The sequence below is a fragment of the Brassica napus genome, chromosome C7, assembly GCF_020379485.1.
Source record: "Brassica napus cultivar Da-Ae chromosome C7, Da-Ae, whole genome shotgun sequence".
NCBI classification, from domain to species: domain Eukaryota; kingdom Viridiplantae; phylum Streptophyta; class Magnoliopsida; order Brassicales; family Brassicaceae; genus Brassica; species Brassica napus.
Genome location: NC_063450.1, coordinates 21,418,908 through 21,432,922, shown reverse-complemented (window position 1 = coordinate 21,432,922; position 14,015 = coordinate 21,418,908). Strand labels below are relative to the sequence as shown.

Below are 14,015 nucleotides of genomic sequence, written 5' to 3'. Positions count from 1 at the left end.
GAAGGCGCTGCAGGAAATCATTCTGGAGGTCGAGCACTTGCTTTAAAAGTAAAGAGTCTCGGTTTCTACTGGCCAACGATGAATGCAGACTGCGAAGCTTACGCCCAGCGATGTGATCAGTGCCAGCGACATGCCTCAACGATCCACTCCCCGACACAGTTGCTACGAACGATGACAGCTCCATACCCTTTCATGCTATGGGGAATGGACATAATCGGCCCGATGCCGAGTTCTCGACAGAAACGCTTCGTCCTGGTCTTGACAGATTACTTCACGAAGTGGATTGAGGCGGAAACTTTCGCAAGCATTACAGAAAAAGAGGTCCAACGATTTGTGTGGAAGAACATCATCTGTCGCCACGACTTACCTTACGAGATAGTGACTGACAACGGCTCCCAAATTATATCGATCAAATTTCGAGAGTTCTGCGAGAGATGGAGAATCCGACTCAACACATCAAGTCCGCGATAACCCCAGAGCAACGGCCAAGCCGAGGCGACCAACAAAATCATAATAGACGGTTTGAAAAAGCGCCTCGATCTCAAAAAATGATGTTGGGCAGATGAACTCGACGGTGTCCTCTGGTCACATCGAACAACTCCTCTAGGAGCAACAAAATCAACTCCTTTCTCGATGGCACACGGAGTCGAAGCCATGGCTCCCGCCGAAGTCAACGTAACCACAAAACGTCGAGCTCAACAGCGGTATGCTCTTCGACGCCCTGGACGCTATAGAAGAACGCCGCGACCAAGCACTACTCTGCATCTAGAACTATCAGCATCAGATCGAAGGTTACTACAACAAGAAGGTCAAGTCTCGACCTCTCGAACTGGGCGACATAGTACTATGCAAAGTGTTCGAAAACACCAAGGAGCTGAATGCAGGCAAGCTCGGAACTAACTGGGAAGGGCCGTACAAAATTTCTCAAGTCGTCAAACCAGGAGTCTACTGACTCGAGACGTCGACCGGCGAACCCGTCCCCAGAGCGTGGAAATCAATGCACCTCCGACGATACTACTCTTAGGCACGAGCCCGAAGATCAAACACTCAAGGAGTCTTGCTCAATCGACGAGTGAATGACACCCTTGTCACTTTCACTCCCAAAAAAAAAAAAAAAAAAAAAACAAGTGAATGCGCATCCATTGCCACTTTCACTAACCAAAACGAACTACGAATGGCTTGATCCTCTCCTAGAGGTACGTAGGCAGCCCTTTACCGGGTCCAGCTATAACAAAAACAATCTCCCAACAAGTAGGAACGCTAATTGTTTTAAGCGATGCTTACGCACGAGCACGACCTTGTCTCTCGGACAAACGTACTAGCACTCGCACCCACTAATGGGCATGTCCTGATCAGACACATGCTCGAGGGATTCTTCGGTCGTATCGCGGTCCCGACCCGTGCGATCGAGACGACAACTTTCAATAATCTTATAATCCTCTAAAGCCGGGCTTGGCCAACCTAATATTCTTTTTTGGATTACTTAAGGATCGATTTGAAAACCGTTGTCGCTCGAAAGTATAAACGATTGTCTTCGAAACTCGAAAATTTATGTTGTTATCGAGGACTCGAACTGACGGCATGATGTGTCAAAATTTGATAAACCAAGTCATCGACTCTCCGGTTTAATTCAAGACATCGACCAGATTGCCAAACCAAAATCGTTTAAACCCAACATTCAAAATAGATTTCAGCGACTCGTCGAAGGCTAACTCGCATTCTCGAGTCCACGAAACTATATCTCACGACTAAGGCATACTCTGTTTCAGAAATAACTTCTAAGGAAGATAAACTTACTGAAAGTATGAAACAACGGATAGCCGCAAAAGCAAAATAAATCCAGATATTACATCAACAAAAGCCTCCGAGGGCTAAAACCAAAAGTCTAACGGAAACAACAACAACATATTAAACTAGTCCACGACACGGTCGGAGCCCCCCTCGACGACCTGAGCAGTGAGCCGATCCGAAGCCTCCCCAGTCACGTCCGCTGGCAGAACTGGCAGATTATCAGTTCCGTCAACCGCTCCCTCTTCATTTTGCGGGTTACCAACTAAGCCGGATTCGGTCTCCTCCAATTTTTCGCAACCCTCTTCTTCAGTCGAAGAGTCTGAGAGTTCAAGTAGATTAACAGGCTCTGTCTCCGTCTCGACACTAGTCCCAAGAACCGGGACCAGCGGATATTCATTCACAACGAGGCTGCTGGAGAGCGTAGTCGGATCCGAAGCAGATGCAACGGTCGTATCCTCGAGCCTTACGACCTCGCCAACGATCCCACCTTCTTGAAGAGGCAATTCCCCGAGCTCTCTTCTAGTCGATTCTACAGATCCTTCGTTCGCATGATCTCCTTGAGAACTACTGGGAGTTTGAAGGAAAGCAGCGGTCCCAACATCAATCAGGCCCGCATTCGATCCATATGGGTCGATCGTCGCCCACACATTCTCGTTTAAAAAAGGAGATCGAAGATGAAGAGGAGAAAGACAGAGAAGCTCCTCGGGGATCCTTCCGACAGCTAGGCGTTCAGCCGCAACCTCGTACTCCTTCTCTTTTTCGGCGAACAAGTCAATCGTCTCTTGCGGAATGTCGATCCCGCTCTCCTTAAGCGCTTCGAGACATTTCTTTGTCCCAAAAGCCTGGCTCTGCAAGGATCTGGCTGTTTCGAACTCACTACGACGCTTCTCGAGATCTCGAATTTGGGAGAAACGCTTATTGCTCTTAGCAATCATGGCCGTTTGTACATGAAACCGCTCGTGAGTAACCTCATAACCTCGAGAGTCCCTCAATCTGTTGACCTCTTTCAAATGTCTCAGCGCGGTGGACACCATCTTCTCCTCCATGGCTGCCTTCTCTCTTAACCAAGCCTTCTTCTCCTCCTCGAGTCCTCGTATCTTTGCACCCGCAGCCTCAAATTTATCCTTCAACTCCCCGAATTTCTCCAGGAAATGAGCCTTCTGAGCCTTCTTCCTCTCAATCAGTTGAGCCCGTTCCTCCGCGACCTTATCAATTGTCACTTTAAATTCCTTCGTCTTGCGGTCAATAGCTACATCCTTCGCTCGAGCGAGCTTGTCGGATTGCTTTAACTTGGACGTGGCCTCCTTAAGGGCTGAGTCGTATAACTCGACGACGTAGCTCATGCTCCCGTCGCTCTGCATGAACGAAAGAAAAGATCAGAACCAGGAACATGAAAAAGATAAAATAAGGAGAATAATTCTTACCAGAATTTTAGTCCTCGCCGCATCGACGTATGCGTTCTTGAAAATAAGGTCCTTGACAGCGGGCAAGTCCTTGCGACCACCCTTAATTTGTCGAACAAGCTCAGCACAGTCAGTCGGGGCAAAGGAAAGAGGAGTCTCGCCGACGTACTTGAACTCCACGCGGTCTTGAAATCTGACCCGACGATCCTCAGTGGCCGAACCGCCTTCAACAATAGTCTGAGGTGCAGCTGGAGGAATCTTCGCAGCAGAAGCAGACGCAGCCGGAGTAGACGACTCATGACTGCGGGCAGTCTTCTTCTTCTTCAGAGAGATGGACGGGGAGTTGTCCGAGTCGATGACTCCCCGAGCTGCAGCATCGAGAGAAGAACCTTTCTCGATAACGGTCTCACAATTCTCGGCGTCTTCAGCAGGCTCCGACTGTTCCTCAACAGATTTCTTCTTCTTCCTCTCATTTTTCTTTTTCTTTTTTGGAGGACCATCAGATTCAGTCCTCGCTTGAGAAGCAGCCGATGCAGAGGAGTCATGAGCAGATCTCTTCTTATTACCACCAGTCACCGATGGTTCAGCAGTTTCTCGTTCAGAGATCAATGTGAGATCCTCCCTCGAAGAGTCGACGTTAGCCGGGCCTGTAGACGGTCCGGGGGAAACCACAAGAGGAAGAGGAGCGGGAGGAATTGCTCCGCGGTAAAGGGCTTACAGCTGTGAGTACCGCCACCTGGGTTCGAATCCCGGCCACTGGGGAATTAACATTTCGGCTTCGCCAGGGACAGAGGACCGACACGTGGCAACACATGACTAGTCTGGATCACTTCTGTGGGGCCAGGATACCTCTGTATAATTCAAAAAAAAGGAATTGCTCCGCGAGGAGTCTCTTCGCGAGGAGTCTCTTCGCGAGGAGTCGTCCCACTAAGAGTTGTCTCGCTAGGAGTCGCAGAGGATGACTTTTTCGCCTCGCTCAGTTTTTTCTTGATTAATGCACTCAAGTCTGGAAGCTCTTTCATTTCCTTGGCCGCTTTGATGATCTTTTGCTCGGCGCTGCTGAATATCGAAAACCGCCGCTTGTTACCGGTAATCAAAGGCAGTAGATCAGACCTCCAATCCTCTGAAAAAGATCAGCAAGCTGGTTCAAATAAATCTCGGAACTGACATGAGTTGGAAGAAAACATGTGATCGCAAGAGGAAACTTACTCCTCGAGATTCTGTCAAGCACTCGTCGAATTTTCTCGATGGTGATATCCTTCCAGCTCACTTAGACGCGCGAAACGACTGCACGAGCATCAGAGACGAAATCTTCCGGATAAGAGGCCGTGTCCGGGTGATCAACTGCAAATAAACGAAAAATCGTCAGAAAACAAGGAAAAGAGACAGTCGATGAGCTGACAACAGCGTTCTACCGAGTTTATGATTCCACAAAAATCGAAAGGAAACGTCGGGCGGCTCCTCGAAGGCAAAACCGTCAGACTTGACGTAAAAGTAGAAACGCTGCCAGTGCGCCGTCCTACACGGATGATCGACGATCACGTTTTAGTTGGGCCTCATCTGGATCGAGAATAAACCATCGCCCATGGACTTCATATAGGTCAACTCCTCGAGTGTCCGAACTCTCATCAAAACGTCGATCTCCGCCGCAGTCACCATCAATGCCACCGAGGTACGGAACGCGCCATTGAAAAATTTACTTATCACCGCGTCACGACGTCTCACATAAGACGTAACGAGTCGAGGAATTGGAAACCAAAGTTTGGTCTCATCCTGAAAGTATGACTCATAGACGCACTGAAATCCCAAAGGAGGGGACCACGGCCTCTGAGGTTTAGTTGGGATCAAAAAGGTCACCCCGGTTCCTTCACATTCCCTCAATAAAGCTTTCACGCTACTAGGAGTCGAACGAGTCTCCTCGATATTCTCCCATGACTGTCCCTCTACGACAGAAGGACGCATCTGCTCAACCGCCAAAGCCGGAAGATCCTCGAAGATTCCCCCCGGATGGTAACAACACGGAACGAAATCGAGGAGGGAAGTCTCTCCGACATCAGCTCCACCCTGACCGTCTCTCGAAATTAATGTTACATTTTCTCTCTCCTCGCGGAGCTGCCGCGCCGAATCAGCAACGAGGACTCGTTGGGATGTGTCCATATTCTCCGTATCCATCATGGCTTCACGATGAATCGTCTCAAAATTGGGCGAGGAATTCGACTCGACGACACGTGCAAGACTCGATTCGGTCGCATTCACCTCGGCTTTCCCTTTCTGGGCCCTAGAAAGTTTACCTCTACCGCCCGACGACATTCGCAGATCTAAGACTACAAAGTTAGAGAGAGAAGCGGAGAGTTAGAGAGAGAAAGTACCTGAGCCGGATGAAGAGTGGAGAAAATGAGAAGGAAGAGGGGTATTTATAGAGAGAGGAGCACATCGCACCCCGAGGCGTCATCATTAGACCTAGATGGGCCTAGAGTCGGCCCATTAAGGCGCGTGGAGCTCACCAAACGTCGCGACTTTTCAGCTTCTCGAGGAGAACCGAAATCGGTTCAAATCAAAACCGGAACTAACCACCGGTTTGAATAAAAAAAAATCATCATCAAAATCAAATCAGTCAGATTCTCGAACGCCAGCATACAAAGTCCACTGCACAGTCGAGGAGTCGACTAGATAGTCGAGGAGTCGATTGAAATCACAGATTTGAGATAATTGTCTCGCAAACCCTACTATCAAATTCGCTGAGTCGGCTACGCTACTCACCAGCGAACTGAGGGGACTTACTGTTGGGTATGGACCTAGCCCTCCCAAAAGGCCCGCAAGATAATTACCCAGACACATGATTACAACAAAGAAGATCGGCTCGTCGACTTGAAAGCCGGTGTTCGGCTCGGCTCCAGACTACTTTTAGTCGATGAGATGATTGACTGAACATCATCGGCTCGCCGACCTGACACAACGGCCCGATGAGTCGGCCCAATTACTCGAGGAGGCCCATCGAGACAAGACGCATTAGGTCAACGAGCGTTCACCTATAAAAAGAGGAGACAAGGCAACAAGGAGGGGATCCGCAAATTACTACACTCACTTTCGGCTAGAATTAGGGTTTTACATCTTACATCTCGCCGATTTGTACGGTCCGACGAATTTGTCTTCGCCAGACTTTTTCCTCTGTTCTCTTCCCCTTTTGTAACTCGGTTTCGACTCACTGATCTAATAAAACACGTCTTTGTCTTGACCCACCGACGAGAACTCGTCTCTTTTCTTTACTAGTTTATTGACAGTCTCAGTTTAAACAAGTTACAATTTAAAAATATTTATAGTTTTATAATTATGAAATGGTGTAACTACCAAATTTTATAAAAAAATTCAGTTTATAAAGAAAGTAGTGAGTATCATGCTATTTAGACGATCCCCAACACTAAGAACACTATCTAATACTTAGAGTAATTTTTTGAGCATATCTCAATTTAGCGAAGGATCAAAATAATAAAAATGTACGAAATAAAGTGAAATGGATTTCTTAATAATTTTTTTTGAAAGATTAATGAAATACTTGTCTTATTTCAGTAATTTATACTATGAATCCGATTGGCGCTAGGGATTTGAAGTCTTTGTGGGATTATAAAATATTTAAAGTTTTTTTCAATTTTTTTTAAAAAATTAATCATCTTAAAGTTTTTAAAGTCATTATAAGTTTTTCTCTGTTTTTTTTGTTGTTTTTCCTAAAGCCAACAGTGACTTTTATAATTTTTTCCTTTTTTTTGGTTTTTGGGAATTTGAGTTCATGTCTATAAAATAACCATCAAATTAAGCATATTACCATAAGAGAACTTAGGCTATGATATTTCTGTAATAATTACCATATTACCGCTCACATACATATTTTTTTCTTCTTACAAATATGTTTTCTCTTTCTATTTATAATTGCTTTTAATGTCTGTTAGAACAATTATTGAATTTATTATTTTACATAAGAAAATAGCTTTTTCTGCACATAATATGTTTTGAAATTTTGAAATCAAACATATATTTTATAAATTTTATATAATATATCATAAACGCGACTTTAAATCTATACTATTACACAAATATATATAGTATAGTCAGATTTTATTTCCAAATGAGACATAATTTTATTGTGTTCTATTCCATTTGGAAACAAATAACATCTCTTTCTTTTTCTTTCTTTTTTTTCTCTCTCCCCCTCCTCTTTATATATAGGACAACAATTTCCTTTTGGATTTTTTTCTTCTTTATGTCCTCCCACTTTTCTTCCTCATTCTCCCTCTTCTTTTTCATTTTCTTCTTTATGATGAGTAATTGTTGTGACTTGATTGTTTCATATTATTCATTTGCAAAATATAGTATAGTACAATATCACACAATGCATTCACAAATAGCGCGGAGAAAAAAAAGTTGGTCTATTTTCATGTCATGTTTTCACATTTATCAATGTATGACTATATTCTTATTTTCATTCCACTATGATTATCCTACAAATTCATCTTTATTTTTTCTATAAACATTTTTTTCCGTTCATAACTATATCTTTTATTTAAGTTTGTAACAATTTTATTAAAACTTAAAATTGACAAATTAATCATTAATTATTTTTTCTTGTTCATTTGAGATCCATAGTGTACTACTTTTATGATCATATATATTTAATTTTCAATAATAGTATAATTATACACTTTGAATAAAATATTATTCAAAACTTTTACAATTTTAACTAGCGATTTGATTTTAATAAAACTTAAACTAATAGTCAAAGTTTCAACAACCAAATTCTCCATGACCATATTTCTAAAACCAATATCTTAATTACACTAACCACTTTTACCCTTACTTTTAATGAAGGGTAAAAAACATTTATAACCTTAGGGTTAACTAATCTAGACTTAGGGCTTAGAGTTGAGGGGTGGCGTAGAGTTGAGGGGTGGGATAGAGTTTTTGGAATGTGAAATTTAAGATTCTCATAAATATATAAATAAATACTTAATTTTTTTTAAATAGTTTCAAAAATAATTTTTCGATTTTCAAAAAGAAATTTTGAGAAAAAAACTCGAAAAAGAAATATTTATGAAAAAGTTCGAATTTGAAAAAATATAATTCGAAACATAATTTTTTTATTATTTATTTAAATAATTATTTATTATAATGTCTCTTTAATGGTGGTAAACATGAATAATGGTACAAAGAAAATGGTAAAAATGAAAATTTCCCCAGAACTTTTGATGTTTCAATAAGTAATTTTTTTTCTTATTTTAAAGTAATTTTTAAATTTATTAAAAATGCATAGATATACAACAGTATTTGTAGTTTATTTTATAATTGTTAAATAAATTTTAATTTATATTTATTGATATTTTTAGATAAAAAGAACTTTCTTAATAATTTTGTATTGACCTAAAACATTATATATTTTGAAACAAAGGAAATACATTTTAATAATTTTTGAACGTTGAATAATTATGTTTTTATGAACTACGAGAAATATTACAGACAATTCTACAAACTGCATCACCTGAGCCGCCTTATGTGATCCACGTTTGACAGTACTCCTTGCGTCATGCTGTAGGTTTCTTGTAAGTTTTTTCTCCATTAATCTGTATAATTATGTTTCTGGAGAACTTTTTCCAATATTTTTCTCCATAGAAACTTCCACATACATTTTAATATTTTTAGTTGAATTATTTTGAAATATTAATATTGATATTGTGATGATAAGATATTATTATTTTTTTTACCAATAATGAAAATGATGTTAAGGCTGCATCATAGTTTTTTTGTACAGTGGGCCTTTAGTCTGGGCTAATGGGTTTCAATCTCAATACTCGCGTTTGCGTGTCGTGCACGTTTGTGTGCCTTTTTGACCGAAACATAGATCTTTTTGGGTGTGATTTTTATTAATTGGAATAAAGTGGTGGAAAAATAAAGGTGAAAAAGTGAGGTAAGAAAAAAACAAAATCCAGAGTAAAAGTTTCTCTCTGGTTAATGGTGGAGTAAAGAGTAATAGTTTACTTACTTTTGTTTACTTTTGGCGTTAATGGGCTAAAAATAATTTCACTCGATTGGTTAACAAACGGTGAAACTGAACATAAGTTTCATTTAATATCGCTAAAAGGTATTTTTGGTCACATTTTTTTTGACAGAAACGCCGAACATTTTAAAGCGTTTGTCCCTGATTTCAGAAATCGAAATGACATATATACAATTCACTAAATTTTAAACTACGAAAGACCTTTATCTTCCTTACCAAGACAGAGATATCTCCAGAAAATCTCTTTCCCTACCGTCGTTGAAGGCTTTAACCCAAAGACGACGATTCATCAGTGAGTTTCTTCTCTTACGCAAGTTGTTTATTTGTTCTTTTGGGTTTGCTCATCAGATCTAATCATTTTTGGATTTTGGCATGCGTTTGTTGTTTCGACTTTCTTTGATATCAAATCTAGGTTCCCTCTATTGATAGATTCTAGGGTTTATCTTTGTTCGATTTACTTCACTAATCAAATTTGTGGGTTGGCTCAACGATGTTTGAAGCTTTCATCTTACACTGATTAGTACTGGTCTACCTGAATCGATAAGTGAATTAAAGAATAGATCGAAGAAATTGAACTGAAAGAGTTAGCAATTACATAACTACATGTCATTGGTGATTCATGTTGTTACTGAAAATTATCTATGGCTCTTACTTTGCAGGGGTTTGAGTTCTTACATACAACCGCAATGGTTTCATTCCCCGCTACAACTGAGACGATCTCCCTGGCTCTAGAAGCCAACAGCTCGGAGGCTATTCATATACTCGACCAGGTCTTGGAAGACCCTTCTTCATCTCCCGAGGATCTCCGGATCAAGGAGCAAGCCATCACTAACCTCTGTGAACGTCTGACTAAGGAGAAGAGAGGTGAGGATCTCCGGACACTGTTGACCAAGCTGAGACCTTTCTTTTCGCTCATCCCCAAGGCCAAGACCGTGAAAATCGTCAGAGGGATCATCGATGCCATGGCAAAGATACCTTGAACAACTGGTCTCCAGATCACTCTCTGCAAAGAGATGGTGAATGGACGCGAGCTGAGAAGCGTACTTTCCTCAGGCAGAGAGTGGAGGCGAGGTTAGCAGCGCTTTTGATGGAGAACAAGGAGTATGTTGAAGCTTTGGCGCTGTTGAGTACTTTGGTGAAAGAGGTTAGTAGGTTAGATGATCAGGTCCTTTTGGTTGAAATAGACTTGTTGGAGAGTAAGCTTCACTTCTCGTTGAGGAACTTACCCAAGGTGAAAGCTGCTCTCACTACAGCTAGAACGGCTGCAAATGCTATATATTACCCACCGGCTCAACAAAGGACTATAAATTTCCAGAGTGGGATTCTTAACGCTGAAGAGAAGTACTGCAAAACAGGATACAACTACTTCTTTGAAGGCTTTGAGTCCTTCAATGCTCTAGGAAATTCAAGAGCGGTTTTAAGTTTCAAGTACATGTTGTTTTGCAAGATCATGGTTAGCCAAGCTGATGATGTTGTGGGAATAATCTCCTTAATGGTTGGACTCCAGTACGTTGGCCCTGATCTAGATGCCATAAAGGCAGTCGTTGATGCTCACTGAAAGAGGTCTTTGAAACTGTTTGAGAACGCTCTCTATGACTACAAAGCGGAGCAAGAGGATGACCCAGTTATCCACAGGCATCTCTCTTCTCTCTATGACACGCTTCTGGAGCAGAATCTGTGTCGTTTGATCGAGCCTTTCTCACGAGTTGAGATAGCCCACATTGCTGAGCTGATTGAGTTGCCTATCGACCATGTGGAGAAGCTCTCTCAAATGATACTTGATAAGAAATTCGCAGGCACGTTGGATCAAGGAGCTGGATACCTCATCATATTCGAAGATCCAAAGGTGGATGCTATCTACTCGGCTACTCTTGACACCACTGCAAACATGGAGAAGGTTGTTGATAGCCTTTATGTCCGGTCTGCCAAAATCATGGCCTGAATGAGTGATTGAGTTTGTCTTCCATCTTTCTTTTCTTCATTTTCGGGGTTTAGATATCGTTTGACTCAAAGAAACTGATGTTCCTCAATGAAAAGAGTAAAACTGTATGATATGTTCTAATTCGCTGGCTTATGTTTCTTCTGAGATATAGATGCAAGTATGTCTTTAAAACTGTAGAATTTGTTTTCATTTTTGGTTACTACAAGTTTCTTTTTATTAACCTCACAAAGTCATAAATTACAAGTCTAACTCAATTCATTAATTTGTTTCAGCTGTACAATTATAAAATAAAAATATTACAGTGTAAACCAGTTTTAAGTTTTTAATAACACTATAAAGCAATTCTTGCTACTAGGGTACTTTTCTGTAACCAAACTCATTTTATATATATACACTAACTAAATAAGTTAACTAAATACTGATATTTTCTTTTAATAGTCAAAAAGAAACTATGGTCACAACCACTTTTTTTAAGCGTTAGGCTCTCTCTCTCTCTCTTTCTCTCTCTCTCTCTCTTTCTCTCTCTCTCTCTGCTTCTGCAAAAAAAAAAAAACAGACAAAAATGTTAACAGTTACAACATAGCTTGACTTCTTAGGAATTAAGAAGAATCAGACCAACAACGCTCCAAAGCAAAGTTTTCTCTTTTTCAAAGTTTTATTCTTGTTTTCTCTTATCCTGAACCATTTGGTTTTAATTTCCAATAAAGAAATGCAAAGTGCTATTTCAAAGATAGATCTGAAGATTTTCAAGTCACTTTTAGTTTCTGATGCTAACCGTTTTGAATCCACCGTCGAAGCTCCGTCGCCATCTTCTTCATCATCTTAACCTTTGCATTTCTTCCGCTTCAATTGAGCTCCTCTGTAAATCTCAGCCATCGTCGAAACTATCATAAGAGAGAGAAAGCTTAAGCAACAATGATAAACCCCTTTAAAAAAAACAATGGTAAATCTCTCTGATGCGAAGTGATTGAGTCACGATCTCGAACGCGTGTAACCCTAACCACAATAGCTTCTTTGCATGAGCCGCTACACTCGCCTGTCAAGCTCCAATCACAGAGAGAAAGCTCAAGCAACAATGGTCAAATCTAACGTATTTGCACATTTAGTCCTTGGGTATTTAGGTTTAATTTGATTTTGTCCCAAACTCTCTGATTTCAAATATATCCTATCTAATTGACCCCCATACTTCAAAATATCCAATCTAGCCCCTATTTTGATGGAGAACTTTGGCGTTTTTCATTTCCAGTCCCTCATATTTTCCATCCTTTCGTTTTTGACCCTAAAAGTTCCAGATTTACATTTTTAATCCTCGAATGAACATACAAATGATATATACACACCTATATTAAACCTAAAATGATCTAAATAAACTCCAAAAATATACTCACTAAAATCATAATATATCATAACTTGTGAAATGTATAAATGAGTTTGTGTACTTGTGTTTTTTTTGTGATACATGTGTACACGTGGACAATATAATATATGTGTAAACATGAACTTCCAAATTTTAATTTTCATGTGATATGCATACTGAACATACAAATTCAATAGATGCATCCAATAATGAACTAAAACAAGTTACTCAAATCATTTTTCTAGCAACTATACTAAAAATATTTGAGTTACCAAGTATCATAAATTGAGCAATGTACAAAATGTACCAGTGTACATGTGATTTTTTCGTAAAACTATGTACATGTGGACAGTGAAATATATGTGTACACGTGACAATATTTGACTTGCCTCATACTCTATATATTATTTACCAAAAACCTAGAAAGAGAAATTTTTTATATAAATTAAAGAATAGAAACACAATCTTCGATGGAAAATTTACTTTTTAAAAAGAAAGTATAATTTTTAGATTTTTCTTGCTCTATAAAGATAAAATTTCTAAATATTCATGGTATTATTAATATGGATGAATACTCTAGAAAATTCCTCATTCAGGAACAAAGATAGCATTTTTAGTTTTACTTAAAATAATTTTTTACACACAAATTTTGATTTTTATGGTTAAGATGAAAAATAAGATTTATTGTTTTGGCCAAAAATACAATATATGGTTTTACAAGTTTATTTTTACAGTGTGTACATGTGAATTATTGCACAAGTTGAATTGTGTAAATATGAATTGAAGTATACGTGGATAGTAAATTTGGTGTACATAGTGTTGTGTACATATATCTACATACAAACATCATTACAATAATGTACACAAAAATGACTTCAATAATGTACATATCAAATGAAGTACATGTGGATAGTAAATTTTGTGTACATAATGTTGTGTACATATATCTACATACTAACATCATTACAATAATGTACACAAAAAATGAATCATACTTCAATAATGTACATATGAATTGAAGTACATGTGGATAGTAAATTTTGTGTACATGGTGTCGTGTACATATATCTACATACAAACATCATTACAATAATGTACCCAAAAATGATTCATACTTCAATAATGTACATATGAATTGAATGTGGATAGTAAATTTTGTGTACATAGTGTCGTGTACATATGTCTACATATTTTAAGGGCGAACCGAGCAAAAAACAGAAACTTAACAATTGTTGCTCTCTAGCTTTCACTCTGCTACGAAATAAAAATGAACACTAGAAATTTGGAGATGGAATCAAAAAGTCGTTTTTGCAACTTCGAAAGTCTGAAGAAAAAAAAGATTAAAACTCGAAGGACCAAACATGCAAATATCAGAATCTTGACCATTGTTGCTCTCGAGCTCAAACTCTACGACGGAGAGGACGAGCCACAAGGACTCCAAACGGCAATGAAGGTGGATCTAAGGTCTGTAGAGTTTTG

The 14,015-nt window shown here is 39.6% G+C and overlaps 1 pseudogene; it reads left to right on the top strand.

The window, feature by feature from the left end:
• Positions 1–9,548: 9,548 nt before the first annotated feature.
• Positions 9,549–11,325, top strand: LOC106414205 (annotated as a pseudogene).
• The last annotated feature ends 2,690 nt before the right edge of the window (positions 11,326–14,015 follow it).